Source organism: Adiantum capillus-veneris, chromosome 9, assembly GCF_014529385.1.
Source record: "Adiantum capillus-veneris isolate H3 chromosome 9, ASM1452938v2, whole genome shotgun sequence".
In the NCBI taxonomy this organism is placed as follows: Eukaryota; Viridiplantae; Streptophyta; class Polypodiopsida; order Polypodiales; family Pteridaceae; genus Adiantum; species Adiantum capillus-veneris.
This window is the reverse complement of record NC_140939.1, coordinates 23380576-23395435: the sequence shown is the minus strand read 5'-3', so window position 1 is coordinate 23395435 and position 14860 is coordinate 23380576.

The following is a 14860-nucleotide window of genomic DNA, read 5'->3' as shown; positions in this document are numbered from 1 at the left end:
TTGGTTAAATCTTCACTTATCATGCTCGGAACCTCCTCTATGCTTAAACCATGAGCTTGACACTGCATACCTTCTTCTTTAGGCGGGGACTCGTCTATGGTGACTCCGAATAAGTCTGCATCTATCTTCAGCATGTCATCCTCGCTCTCCTCTTCCTCTGTGCTAGTATATCCTTCATCATAGCCGTCTCTGTCTCATACTCATAGCTCATCGTGTCGCCCTCATCTTTAACTGCCATAGGACGAGAACTGCTCTCCTTGGTCTTCAAATCAAGCACAATTTGTCTGCCTCTCTCTTTGTCAGGCAAAGTGAACACTTTGCATTGACAATCTTGCTTTGCACCTATTGCCAAAAGCCATGGCCTACCCAAAATGATTGGATAAGCATTATCCCCTGCCTTCATCACAAAAAAGTCTATCAGGCACTCTATGCCCATCACCTTGACCTTCACATCTTGCGTCACACCTTGACACCTGCTTTAGTATGGTTGGCCATCCTCATGCGTACATTTGGCTTGACTACCGCCTTGGCTCCCGTCTCTTTCATGGCTGCTTCTGTCATGACACAAAGCTGTGCTCCACCGTCTATGTAGACTTGTACCTGCATCCTTTTCTCTATAATCGCATCCACCAACGGAAGAACATCAGTGGGGCTACCTACCCTCAAGGCCATGTTTTGCACTGCTTGCACATTTCCCTTAGCTCGCGGCAGCCCGGTGCTAACACTTGTGGAACACTGCCTTCTTAACTTTGGATTTAAAGCTAACAACTGACCAAACGTAATATTTGCTTTTTGATTTTGAACATCACTCACCAGATTGTACTCAGGATAGCTACGTCCTAGCTGGAAATCCGCTTGTTTGATCTTATGATGCCTCCTTCTTTTGCTAGGCTCAGGTTTCTCTCTACCTTCGTACACCTTCTCTTTACCTTTGCGAGCTCTAGTTCCCCGCTCTGTCTCTGTCTCCCTCTCAACTCTTTCCCTCTTATTGGCCAAAACTTCAACATCCTGATTATCCACCCCGATAATGTTTACTCTTGGGACCTCACCTCTGTTTTGCGGAGCTAGCTGCACGGGATTCTCCACCGCTTGCTCTCTTGGACTATTGTACTGCCCTTGACCTCAACGTCTACCAAAACGTGGGTACATACCTCCTCTCTCTCTCTCTGTGGTTGAGGACAATCGGGTGCATAGTGCCCTTCTTCTCCACAATTATAACACCTACCTGGCAGTGGCCATGCCCTGCCCCTTGCTCCTCTTGGCTGTCCTCTATCCATGACACTGAGCCGCAACTCCTGCATCTTCTCGGATAAATCTTGCACTCTGCACACCCAATTTTGTGGCACAACAACTACACCTTGATTTCCATGATTATCTTCGTGTGCAGCCTCTCTTGGACTCTGCGGTTGAACATGGGACATCGTCTTGTAGCCTAACACGCCCTGCTCTATCTTCTTATTTATCTTTCTGCTCTTTGACCGTGCAATGGCTACCACACCATTGTAATTCTCTGGGCTCTCGAAATCAACTTTTTCTCTCATCTTGGGATGCACACACGCCATGAATTTATCCAGCTTGAAGTAGTCTCCATTAGCCAACTGCATGGCTACCGTTAGTTCTGCCCAACACTCTTCAAAATGACCCAAAAACAAATTGAACTCTTCACTTACATCTTGCTTAAGCGCCTTCAGCTTTGCATCCATCTCGACTGGGGAAGTCTCCTTGCGAAAGTCGTGAAGAAACCTTGCCCGTAGAGCCGGCCATGCTTGCTTTGGCTCACCTTCCAATGCATCGTACCATGCTTTAGCTCTACCACGCATAACCAAAGGAAAAGTTTGCATTTTTCTATCCTCGTTCGGCATACGCAACGATAGCATGTACAGCTCAAAATCTGACATCCACTCGTAAGGCTCGCTTCCTCTGAAAATTGGTCCATCGCTTCTAGCTGCCATGACTTCCAACACAAAAAACCGTTTCTTTTCGATTAACTAGGAGCAATCATGGTGCTCCTCCATGGGGGCACCAGAAGCTGGAGAGGGGGAATGGGGGAACATGCCCAACACAAACAAAAGGGCCTCTCTATAGCTCAGGGTATTCACAACACCCCCATCCTCTTAGGAAACACCTTCAAAGAGACACTTTACACTAGCAGACCACCGCCTGCTCAATTTCTATTGCTCACACACTCCACAAAACCACCACACAAGGTACACCTACTACCGCCGCCTTTCTCCACCCTTACACACGCACACAAACACTCAAATCTCACTCTCTCACTCAAAACACCATCGGTCCGGGAGGGCACACACTTCCACACAACCGGCACCGAGGAGAAACATGAAAGCAGGAGAAAGAGAAGGGAGGAAGGGGAAACAATAGCACGGGAGGCAACTGTGGCTTAATTTCACTTCAGAAAACATATACAGAGACTTGCAATGCCATCACCATGGCCATGTTCAAGCAAAAGTTACAAAGGGGCTAGCTTGCTAGAGAACTCCACTTTGCAAGCTTGAAACGGCACTCCAACAGGCCAAAAAAAACCCCCAATTTGATCCATTTTTGACTTTTATAGGGGGTGGATTTAATTTGGAAATTTGCACTTTAATTGGTCCACCTGGCACCTTGAATTGACATTTTTTGGGAAGGGGGGCTCCGCCTTGTTCCATCTGCTCTCCTCTTCTCTCTTTTGCACTTGGGGGGGGGGGGGGGGGGGGGGGGGGCAATTAGCGAGGTCGCTATTGCCCCCCTAGCATTTTTTTATTTTTTATCCTTCAATTTTTACCCTTTGTGGGTGGGCTATTTGGAACTGCACCATTGACCCATCTTTGACTCTCTCTCTCTCTCTCTCTTTCTCTCTCCATCCAACTCCTCTTGGCCCCTTTTGCTCTTTGGTTTATTTGATCTTGCCTTTGCCCGGACATCCCTTGGTTTGGGCCCATTTGGCCTTGCTTGGCTTTGCCCACTTGGATGGGCTCTGCCGCCCTCGAATTCTCTCTTTCTCTCTGGCTCGCTTACTCTGCTGTGGGACTTCCTCTTACATGGGGGGGGGGGGGGGGGGGGGGGGGGGGGGGGGGAGGGCAATAGCGATGTCGCTATTGCCTCCCTTCTCTTTCTCAAAATTTCGGGACCGTGGGATCGTGGGAACTGCCCCATGTCGGGTGCACCACATCATCACTAGGTCTCACCGCCACGCGGGCCTACCACAGCGCCGCCCCGCCTCGCCGGCTCGCCGACAAAACCGCCACATCTCCGCTTGCGCAGCGTCGGAGGTGCTCGCCACCATATCTCATGAGGAGGGAGCTCCCCTCTGTCTCCCTCTTACATATCTCCAATAGGGCCACGCCCTAGTACATAACCCACAAGTTGTTGGCGTCGTTTTGCGCATAGGGGATTACCATCCCTGCCACATGGCAGCCCCAGGGTGATCCCCCTTTGGGGTAGCCTCCAAGGCTTAAAAAAAATTCCCCTTTTACTAAAAAACCTCTTTTTTCCTGCTTCTCCTGGCCTTGTTCTACCACCCCGGTGTTGGATCCTCACAGCGCACAGCCAAGCCGGATCCCCGCTGTATTGGCTCCTGAGCCGTGCAAACCCCACGACATTCCGACTCCCCAGGGTTCGCTATCCAAGGCAACCAAAAACATGGAAAATCATCTCTACACCTTTTACTGCCCACGGCTCCCAACTTCATCTCCCTGTATTCGGTCGACCAAGCATCCGATTGACATGCCGTTGACTCGTGCCAACTCCACATGGTACATACTATCATTGAGAACCTTGGTGAGGCCAAAATGACGCCAGATGGCACATCTTCCAACACAACCAAATGGGCTCAGACCCGGCCCTCGAAAAATCTTCAACTGACCATATCTTGCCATCCAGAGCTGCGATTCGCAATCCGAGAAGACATGCATGCTCCGTAACTCGATCTCTACACATGTATGTACTAACACCAGCCCAGGCCACCTGTCCCGAGCTTCCTTGTTCGTCGGGGATCTGCTACACACTATTTCTTTAAACTGTAATATCTAGAGCACCGGTGCTCTGTTTGACGAGCCGTTTGGACCGGCTTCTAGAGCACACTGAACACTACATTCTAGAGCTTTGACTTTGCATTCTAGAAATCATCATTTGCCATCCCATCTAGACCATCTTGCAACACTTTTGGCCTAAAAACCGCTTTAAGCATACATTCCTGCTACTCTTTGGCTGCCTAAGGCCTCGGCACCTGCCCTATCCTTCTGCACTGCACTCAACTGCACCCTTTGCCTGGCATAGACCACCTGCTAGCTTCGACCAACTTTAGTTGCACCAACGTTTCTATTGAATACAATTGATGTCTAAATAATACACCAAATGTAAATTTCAAATACAATGAAGCAATGCAATGGATCCTGATCAAATTTATCTATTCTCCAAACATTGACCATGCAATCTTTTTTATCATGAAGGTAGGATTCCATGGTTCATTGTCGAAAGTGTGAAGTCTAGTTGGGAAGGTGCCAAACCTTTGGCTGTGAGAGAACACTTTGTAAAAAAGTGTTTGTGGAAAATCACCAACCCTCTTCCTAAAGATGGATGAAAGTGTAAGAGGCTTCATGATAGAATAGTCACAAACCCTCTTTTCTAGTGTGCTCAAAATGTGCTTATTTTTTGTAAGAGAATTTGTGATGAAAGGATCACCAATTCACATCCAATTTTACTAAAAAAGAACAATTGAAAACATCAAAGTTTCATCCATGAAACCTCAACTCTCATACAAGCACAAATCTCTTTAAAAACCCAAATTTCTTCAAGGGAATCTTGTAGCCTTACCCACAATTACGTAGTCGTAACTTCTAACAGTTGAAAGGAAATCATGAGCTTCCACCTTCACGACGACTATTTTTTGATTTTGCAGATATTTAAGATATTCCATATTGAATCCCATACACCATTTTAATGAAGTAAAACCCTAATTCACTCCCCGACAAGCTCACATATAGGGTAGCGATGAGGCGGGACTGCGCTACACACTCATAGAGCAACCATGAAGTAAACTGCAAAGAAGGGAAAAGTGCTGGATTCTTTTTTCACTAAGTAGAAACCCTCTATCTCTCTCTCTCTCTCTCTCTCTCTCTCTCTCTCTCTCTTCTCTAGGGAAATATGAGATGATGTGTCAATTTTTGGGCCTTTTGCCACTTTTGTCAAAAAATTAGGTCATTCCAAAAGAAGAGCATACTTGATGTGAAAAATCCCAAACAAAGTTGGGAAAATCCCTAAATTTTTGGGATCACTTGCATAAGAATAAAAAGCATATACGTGCATTAGTTTTCATCACTTTTTCATTTTGAATCACGTTCCATGCAATTTTATGACAACGCCCGTTAGTTGTTATTTTTTGCAGTTTTTGTCCGCATCAATCTTTGTAGGTGAGACGAGTGTGCCACCATGAAAAACTTGGAATATGTACATTATAAAACCAAATTAGGAAGATTATCAAGTGAGAAAAATATGCAATAGTGCCATATCTAGGGCCATGATTCCCCAGATAGGTATGTACATGATAGCGATCGTGATAGCTGCTAAATAGCATATATCACAACATGTACATTATTGCTTTTATTCCCATGCATTGAAAAGTGTTAAAATTGAGGTGAATGTTTTGATTTCACACTGTGTAAGTGCCATGGCACGAAATCTAGCCCCTCCAAACATGCACATCCTTTGGCACGAAATCCAGCCCCTCCAAACATGCACATCCTTTGGCATGTGCCAACTTGATTGCTCCTTTGTTTGCATATACATCGATTGCAAACATCCAATGAGGGATATTGCAATAAGCACATAGTTACAACCTAGATCATAAGGAAAGTACCGTTTTGTTGTAATAGCACACCCATATGATAAGTAATGCATTCTTGGATTCATAGGCATAAAATTAGAGGGATAGACATTAAGAACATTAAAGTATTTCCAAGTACTCCAACAAAGACCATGAGCATCATAATGGCCTTTTGGGTCATAGGGTAACATGAAAAAGTCCCAAATATGCCACATAACATGAAATTGTGGTGAATTTTCATCACCCCTTCTAGTATCCAAAAATCGAGTATGCATCCTTGAATTACCAAGCTCCATATTATCCATTGTCTCATGGTGCCTCATAAATTGCATGCATGACTTCTCTTGTAGGCATGAAATCTTGTAAAATCTCATCCAACAATGTCATAAGCTCTACCTCATACTCATCTCTTTCTTTCTTTAAGTCACATATCCCATCAATATTTTTGGATACCCCTTTCATAAGGAACTTGAAATTCCTCCAAAGCATGATCTAGAAGAGCCATAAGCTCCATGTATTCTTCCTCTTGTTGTCCCAATGCATGTATTGAGTCATGTTTTTGAGAACCCTTATTGTACGTAGCATGAAAACCCTCCAACATTTCAAAAAAAAGATACATAAGATCCTCTTCAATGGGACCCTCTGGAGAGCATATCCCATGCTATAGTGGATCCTCATAACATGTGATATGCATATAGGCCATCTTCCCTTCCAATTTTTTCACAACCATCACACCTTCTTTCAAGTACCTTTGCACTTCAGCCTCATAAAAATCATCATGCTTCACAAAGGTAGCATTCAATTCTTTTTCCAAGTCATCATCATAATCATTCCACTCATTGGCAGGAGTGGGTGACTGAATATCAACTTGCACCCCCTCCAAACAAGAGCCTATGGCTTTGAAATACATCTCATCCACCAATCCACAAGCATATGTATCACATCAAAGAGAGTTGGCATCACAAAAAGTATTATCTTCATTTGGAGCTTTGTAAACCTCTTTGAAGCATGAACCAACTTCCAAATCACAATACTCCATGTCATCCTCAGTTATACCATTTTGCATGTTTACATTTCATTGGCTATATCCATGCTCTACCACATGCTTTACAACATCTTTGTCATCCTTTTTTTCACATTAATTTTTGCATAACCAATCTACCAGGAGCACTATAAGCATCACAAAAAGACATCCAATCCAATGAATCACCATTACAAATTGAGCTCACATAAGCATCTTTTGCAAATTGAGTGCCATCCATAGTATCTTCAATCACAGGTCTATGTGCAAACTCCATAACATCACAAAAGGAAGAACAATGCTCATGTGCCAAAAATGAAACACCAAATTTTGCATAAATGGGTTTGACTATATCCTCATCTTTTGCATGTAACAATGTTTTGTCATGTAGAATGCATTCATATATTATAGCTTCCAACTTCTCATGAATTTGATTATGATCACTTGTATAGCATGATACTTGTATCAATTTGTTATTTTCAACTTCTTGGATAACATCTACCTTTGTAGAAGCAATGCACTCCATTTTCCATTCCATGAAGCCCAAGCTTTCTTGTGTAAAAGAATTTGAAAAAGCATCCCAATTGTCTCCACATTCCTTTGCAATCTCTTGTACTTAGTCATAAAACTCTGGAGCCACTAACTACTAAAATGCCACAATCATTGATCTGTTTTAAACCCCTTGATTCTTGATCTCCATGGTATAGCACTCAAGATAGCCTCTTGGATCATACCCTCAAAGATATTACATTTTTCATACATTGCGTTTAATGCCAATTACACTGCTACTTCCATTTTCTTTTCTCGTGTTATTTTCCCTGTGTGTTGTATGATCACCTTATATTTGATGTCCCTTGCTAGAAACTCATCATGTACATTTGATTTTCTCTTATCACCAACCCTGACCCCCATTGATTTTGCATCGAGTTCACCAAAAGCGTGTCAAAAAGTGTGCGGTCTAGCTGGGAAGGTGTGAAACCTTTGGCTGTGAGAGTTTGTGATGAGAATAAAAAACACTTTGTAATACAGTGTTTATGGAAAATCACCAACCCTCTTTCTAAAGATGGCTGAAATTTTAAGAGCATTCATGATAGAGCAGTCATGAACCCTCTTTCCTATTGTGTTAGGAATCTGCTTGTTTTTGTAAGCGAGTTCATGATGAAAGGATCACCAATTCACATCCAATTTTACTTGAAATGATAATTAATTTCATGCATGAAACCTCAACTCTCATACAAGCACAAATCCCATTCTAAACCCAAACCTCTTTAAGGGAATCTTGTAGCCTCGCCCCCAATTACATAGTCGTAACTTCAAACAAATTTTTTGATTTTGCAAAGATTCAAGAGATTCCATATTGAAGCCCACACAAAATTTTGATGAAGGAAAACCCTAATCCATTCCCTCACAAGCTCAAATACAAGGTAGTAGAGAGGCGGGACTACACTACACAATCATAGAGCAACCATGAATTAAATTGCACAGAAGGGGAAAATTGCAGTTTTTTTCCACTAAGAAGTAGCCCTTCTCTCTTCCCCACAAAAATATGAGCTGATGTGTCAAATTTTTTCTTTCCACTTTTGTCCAAATCTAGGTAATTCTAAGCTCATTTTTGACCCAAAAAAGAGCATTTTTGACCCAAAAAAGCACTTTTGATATGGAAATTTCCAAACAAAGTCGAAAAAATCCCTAATTTTTTGAGATAACTTTCATAAGAATAAAAATTAAAGATATGCATCAGTTTTCATCACATTTTCATTTTGGGTCACTTTCCATGCAATTTTAGACAACGCCCGTTAGTCGTATTTTTCGTTGTTTTTGTCCGCATCAATCTTTGCAGGCGAGATGAGTGTGCCACAATGAAACACTTGAATATGTACACTATAAAACCAAATTAAGAATATTATCAAGTGGGGAAAACATACAAAGATGCCATATCTAGGACCACGACTCCCCAGATAGGTATGTACATGATAACGAGCACAGTGGCCACTTTAGTATATATTACAATGTGTACATTATTGCCATGCATTGAAAAGTGTCAAATGCGAGGTAAATGATTTTATTTCACATTGTTATGTGCCACAACATGACATCGTGATACCTTGAGGTTGACAAATATCTCTTTGGAGCCCCCCTCTATTTTTGTGGACTCCTCAAGTACATCCCAAGCTTTTTTTGCTTTCTTGACCTCATTAGATTCATGCGTATACACATTTTGTTTGAACTTGTATTTTGCATCATTGAAGTGTGCACGAGATTGCTTCTTGTATGCGGGTCTTTGAGACTTTGCAGGTCAACAACTTGGGGGAGTGTCTTAACCTCTTTGTTGGAGCCCAGCTTGACCAACTGTTGTAATGAGCCCACCTTGTAAAGCCTATCAAATTCCCATTTTTATGTCAAAGACGTCTTATCATTTTGATCCACTTGTCTGGGTTATGTAAAGATTAATCAGTCAGTCGGAACCCAGATGTGTTTCCACTTTGTAATTATGATGAATAGAACCCCATGTACATTTTTGAGATAAGGTGACTAAAGTATAAAAGTCACCTTAGAACCATTTTTGAGACAACATTTGAATAATTAATCCTGTGTCATACGAGTCTGTGTGTGTGTGTGTGTGTGTGTGTGTGTGTGTGTGTGTGTGAGAGAGAGAGAGAGAGAGAGAGAGAGAGAGAGAGAGAGAGAGAGAGAGAGAGAGAGAGAGAGAGAGAGAGAGAGTCTTATCCTCTTCGCTACGCTCATCTCCCTCATCGGATTCATGACGCGACCACACCATCGCGGTAGCCTCTCCGAGAGCTACGTGCCCACGCCACGCATTCACATTTTTGAGATGTTCGCGAGCGATTATTCCTCGAGCTTGTTTTACTTGTAAGTAGCACAAACAGTGTCTGTTTTCAACAATCAAGTACTTTATGGAACGAGTGAGAGATTAGCTACACATAGATACTCATAGACTTAGGTTTCACACACTTTTAGATTATGATCTGTCACACACTTTTAGATTATGATCTGTCAATCTATCTTGACTATATTCGAGATAACTAGGGTTAACATTTGGTGAGATTAGACTTATACGTAAGTATATCCTATTGAGAGGATGGTGCCTAGCAAGTTTGATGTGATTCCGAGTTCATTTGATGTGTAAACGGTGTTGTGAGCATTTAGGGATAGAGTGGGTTGCAGTCAACAAGGGTTATTGATTGATGCATCATAGAAGTGTGTATGTGTAGGTTGGTCTCAGCCTGACAAGCTAACGCGATTGCCTCTGTGCACCTACGGGTTAGTCGTGTCATCGGATGATAAGTATGTTGTCTGTGTCGTGCTTGTGAGCATGAACAGGGGAGTAGTTTGCCCTAAAACATTGGCGCCGCTGACGGGGACACAACACCTTAAGTAGGGAGATCTACGTACTCGTGTGATGGTTAGCTTACTTTAGTTTCGACTAGAGAGAGCTTAAACTTTTAGAACAAGATCCAGGACAGGGTATCCTGAGGTCTAGTGGATAGCGAGGAAGCCTGTGTCTTGCCGAGGGTCTGTGACTAGTTAGATTTAGTTAAGTAGGATAATGTGGAGCTATGGTTCTATGGTTTTGAGTGCTTGTTATGGTTGTGTAGAAATAGTGTAGAAAAACGCTGTAAAAATGGAAAACAAACAAAAAGAAGAAACAATAAGGCTGTTTGCTTGCCTTGAAAGAAAAACCCACACCATATACTCTTTAAGGGGGCGAAAAGAGTAGACATTGGAATTTATGATCCAATGCTTGAGAAAACATAAAAATTGCGACCAAAACCAACAAAAAGAAACAGGTGATTGTCAAAAGAAAACACTAAGTGAACCTAAAGAAGCCAAGAAGAGATATAACCACTAGCCTAGGGTAAACTGATTGTGTCATGTGGTACAAATGATATTCACAAGCTTAAGATGAAGTGTCATCAAATTTGCATCACTTTTAAGTGCATTTGAGTTGTGAATTGCCATAGAAAAGTGAAATTTGTGAAGTGCTTGAGTCCAAGGTCAAAATAAGTCCAAACTTCACAAAACTTAAGGGATAGACTATAGAGAGTAAGAGGAACTCAAAGGTGAAGTCACAATTTTAAATTGACTTATGTTGAGCAATCTGTCAGTGTATCGCGATAGACTTGGAAAGTGGTGATTCAGACAATTTTTGCAAGTTGTGACTATACTACTAGGACATACTCTTCACATAAGTCCCAGCCATCATTTCATATTTGAAATTGGACCACCAGAAGACTGACTAAGTGGTTGTTGTACATACTTGAAAGATTTTTCGTGGTTCAAGGAATACCCTTGTGAACAAACTAACCATACTTGTGTAGATCCCAGATGGAGATCATCACAGAGCCACACAGGAAGAAGGAGTCCAGGTAAGCTTTAAGTTTGCAACCCAGCTTTCATTATTATGTATTTAAGGTCAGGAGCCTTTGTTAAGTCAGGAGCTAAAAGTGTCAAAAAGTCAAGTAAGCACCATGTCCACCGAAGAGAGTGTAACTCAGACAAGACTAGACCCATTAGCACCGATCATTGAAGAGGGTAGTGATGCTGACACTTCGTCAGACAAGTCCTTCTTCATGATGGGGAGTCAACAGCCAAGAGGTTTCTACGGTGAAGGACCAATGCCAGGCGGAAGCACCTCCCTAAATCTTTTAAACGAAACCAAGTTCACTATAATCTTCTTGGAAGGAACAAACTCGAGGGGAGCCTTAGTTTATTCTGACTACTATCGAGGACGCAAGTGTATTTGTATTGAAGAAAGACCGGCTCAGAGACTGGAGATAATTCGAGTCTATGATGATGGAGACAGATTCCGAGACGAAAAGGGGAACCACTATCTGATAGTTAGTAACCCTGAAGATTACAACAGATATGATAATAACGTGGCAAAAGGGAAAATGGTTTCAGAAACCCAAGAACCGCCTCCTAACATTGATCTACCTGGAGCGCTTTTTATGTATGATAAGAAAACAACCAGGGTCTCAACCGATAATGAGAATGTGGGGATTTACAATCATGAACGCAAGGGAATAGTCTCATACTTTTGATGCAAGGAACCCTACCCAAAAGAATTAAGCAAAGACAAGGTTCTATACTTATTCTCTTATGAAACTGTTATGGGGAAGGATATTGTTTTTGTTGACAGGTACGGGCGAGAATACAAATGTATTCTCCCAGAGGAGGTAGAAAAGGCAACAGCTCCAGGAGCATCAACATATGCCCCGACGAAGTACCAAGAGCCACCTACACCCCTAGGAAGTCGACAAATCCCTTTTCAGAAGAGTATGACGCAACCTCACATTCTACCTGACAACCGACGTTCAACTACCAGGACCAACCAGCTACTCAGCCATCATTATAGGCATGGCTTTGACAGAGTGCTACATTAGAACAAGACCGAACCCGAGAGGGTTATCAAACCACACGAGGCCTAAGGGATTTACAAGAACCACCACTCTATTCACAGTATCAAGGAGAGAGTAAGCCAAAGACTCAAGGGTCAACAGAGCCTATAAAACCACCCATAGAACGAGTTCGGAGAGATGAACCATCTCTTGCAAGAACTGTAAGAAATTATGGCTTAGGAGCACCACTGGGAGAGAAACCAGGCCACTACAGAAGACGAGAGGAGGTATATCGACTAGGACGTGGAGATCCAATGATGAGATTTGTAGACCATCGTAGAATTAGACCTTCTCAAGTGCAAAAATGGGTAAACAAGAAATACACGGGAAACAGGGATCCGAGAGATCATGTAGCAGCCTTTGTGCGTGTAATTAGAGCTGAAGAGGTGTTAGACTTCCCTACCCAATTTGCAGGGTTTGGATTAACCTTAGAGGATGATGCTGCTACTTGGTTTGACTCTGTGGAGCGAAGAGACTTTGAGTCTATGGAGGAAGTGTTTGACGAGTTTATCGAGGAATTCTCACAAAGGGGAATAGCTCATAATACAGTCTCACAAATTCATAAATTCAAACAGAAAGATGGAGAATCTGTGCGAAAGGCAGTCCTACGACTAAAAAGATATGTTAAGTTTTTCCCCGTGGAAGAACTACCAACTCAGTCCAGACTTTTGCTTATATTTATCCAAAGACTAAGGAATGCAGATCTCCAGAAGGACTTACATATGAAGAGGAGCACGACGTTGAATGAGTTAACCAAGGAGGCTCTATACCTTGTGGACAATTGTGCGGTCTACAAAGAGGGTGAGTTCAAAGATCTCGACGATGATTCCTCCTCGTAACAGAGAGGAAGCAAGTCTACTAAGACAACACCGAAAGGAGAAGTAGCTGTAATCCAAGAGCAGGTTGTAAAGGAAGTGCTAAAAAAGATTAACTTGTATGCCAAACCCCAAGCTAAACAGCCAAAATGGTGTGCGATTGAACAAAAATGGACAAACCATGGGACAAAGGAATGTTATTATAACAAGGATACATGAGAGAACGACCATATGCTCCGCAAGCTCAGGCGACATCTCCTCAAGTCCCACCGATGCCTAGATATCAAACAGGCAACCTACCAAGACCTGTAGGTGTAGAAAGACCACAACTAGTGTTGGGACAACAACCACCCCTACCAGGATTACGACCAGTCGGCATAAGATACACACCAACAGTAACTGAATCAGAAGAGAAGGCTTTGGTGCCTATGCATGCATACTACGAAGATCCCAATGGATATGCTGCAAATCCTGTCTATTATCCACCGGAAGAACCCTCCACACCAGAACCATGGAGCATGATAGGAAATACAGGACCACCAACTGCTGTACAGACAGCGGGAGAAGGAAGATATAGCTTGGATGAACGAACAATATTGTTCATAGCCAACGGAGGCATGAGCGGACAGAGGCTTGCACACCAACAAAGAGGAGCTCAAGGAGCACCTCAACAGCCTAAGGGACCATGCTACAAGTGTGGTGGAGACCATTGGCTGAGGGACTGTCCTCATGATGAAATCATTAGGGTCAACGCATATTGCATCGAGTGTGGAATTACTCACTTGATCCCTGATTGCCCTAAGAACCTAAGCAAAGGAGCAAAAACTACTTTGAATATGCTGGGAGCACTGCCTTCCAGTGGAGGGTCAGAAAACGAAACTCCGATTCCTGTTAAGGTCTTGACGAGAGCCCAAACAAGGAAAAATGACAATCAGCCCAAGAGTAACGATGAAAATCAAGAGGAAATCAAGACTGACAAGTCTAGCGTTAGTCGTGATAATCCTTGGCAAGAACGAAGAGCGAAAATGAAAGCTAGACGTGAGCAAAAACAGAAAGCTGTAGAAGTTGAGCTAACAATGGCTCGAGAGCAACTTAAACAGCAAAGAGAGTCTGACTCTCTAAAATCAACGGAGGGACCAAGGAGTGCAAGCTCGGGAGGATCTGTATTGGTAGATAAGGTCAATGAAATCTTGCAAGCATATGAAGCAAGATTGAAGAACAGACAGACTCTAGAGCAAAGGTGGATGACATATCCATATCCAGAGATAGAAAAACAGAGACTAGAGATGTGCAAGCAGTTGATTGAAACTGCACAAGCTTTACTAGAGCCTCCACCTATGGAAGTGAGAGATAGAATAATCAAACCACCAAACAATGAAACACCTATCAAAACTGAACAAAGGGTACCTGACAAGATAGAAAATGTTAAATCCTTGCCTGATGTAGAGGATGAAAGAATCGTGCCTAATAGCATCGATGAATCAATTAAATATTTTCCACCATATACACCTATTGTGGAAGAAAATTGGCATGAAGAGATATGGGAAACGGTGAGAAAAGCTCAAGAAAAATATGAGATAAAACACTCGAGTCAGTGCCTTTCTCGGAGTTGAACTTGAATAAGCTTGAATGGGATTTAGACGCTAAATCATTTCAAGGGGATAATGGTTCAGTTGCATCCGAAGATAGCAGACCAGCATCACTCAGAACTTTGCCGCCATACATGGGAGACTACGAGGCAAGGTCAGAAATTCGAAGGGTACCTTCTCAAAAAATAGGAGGG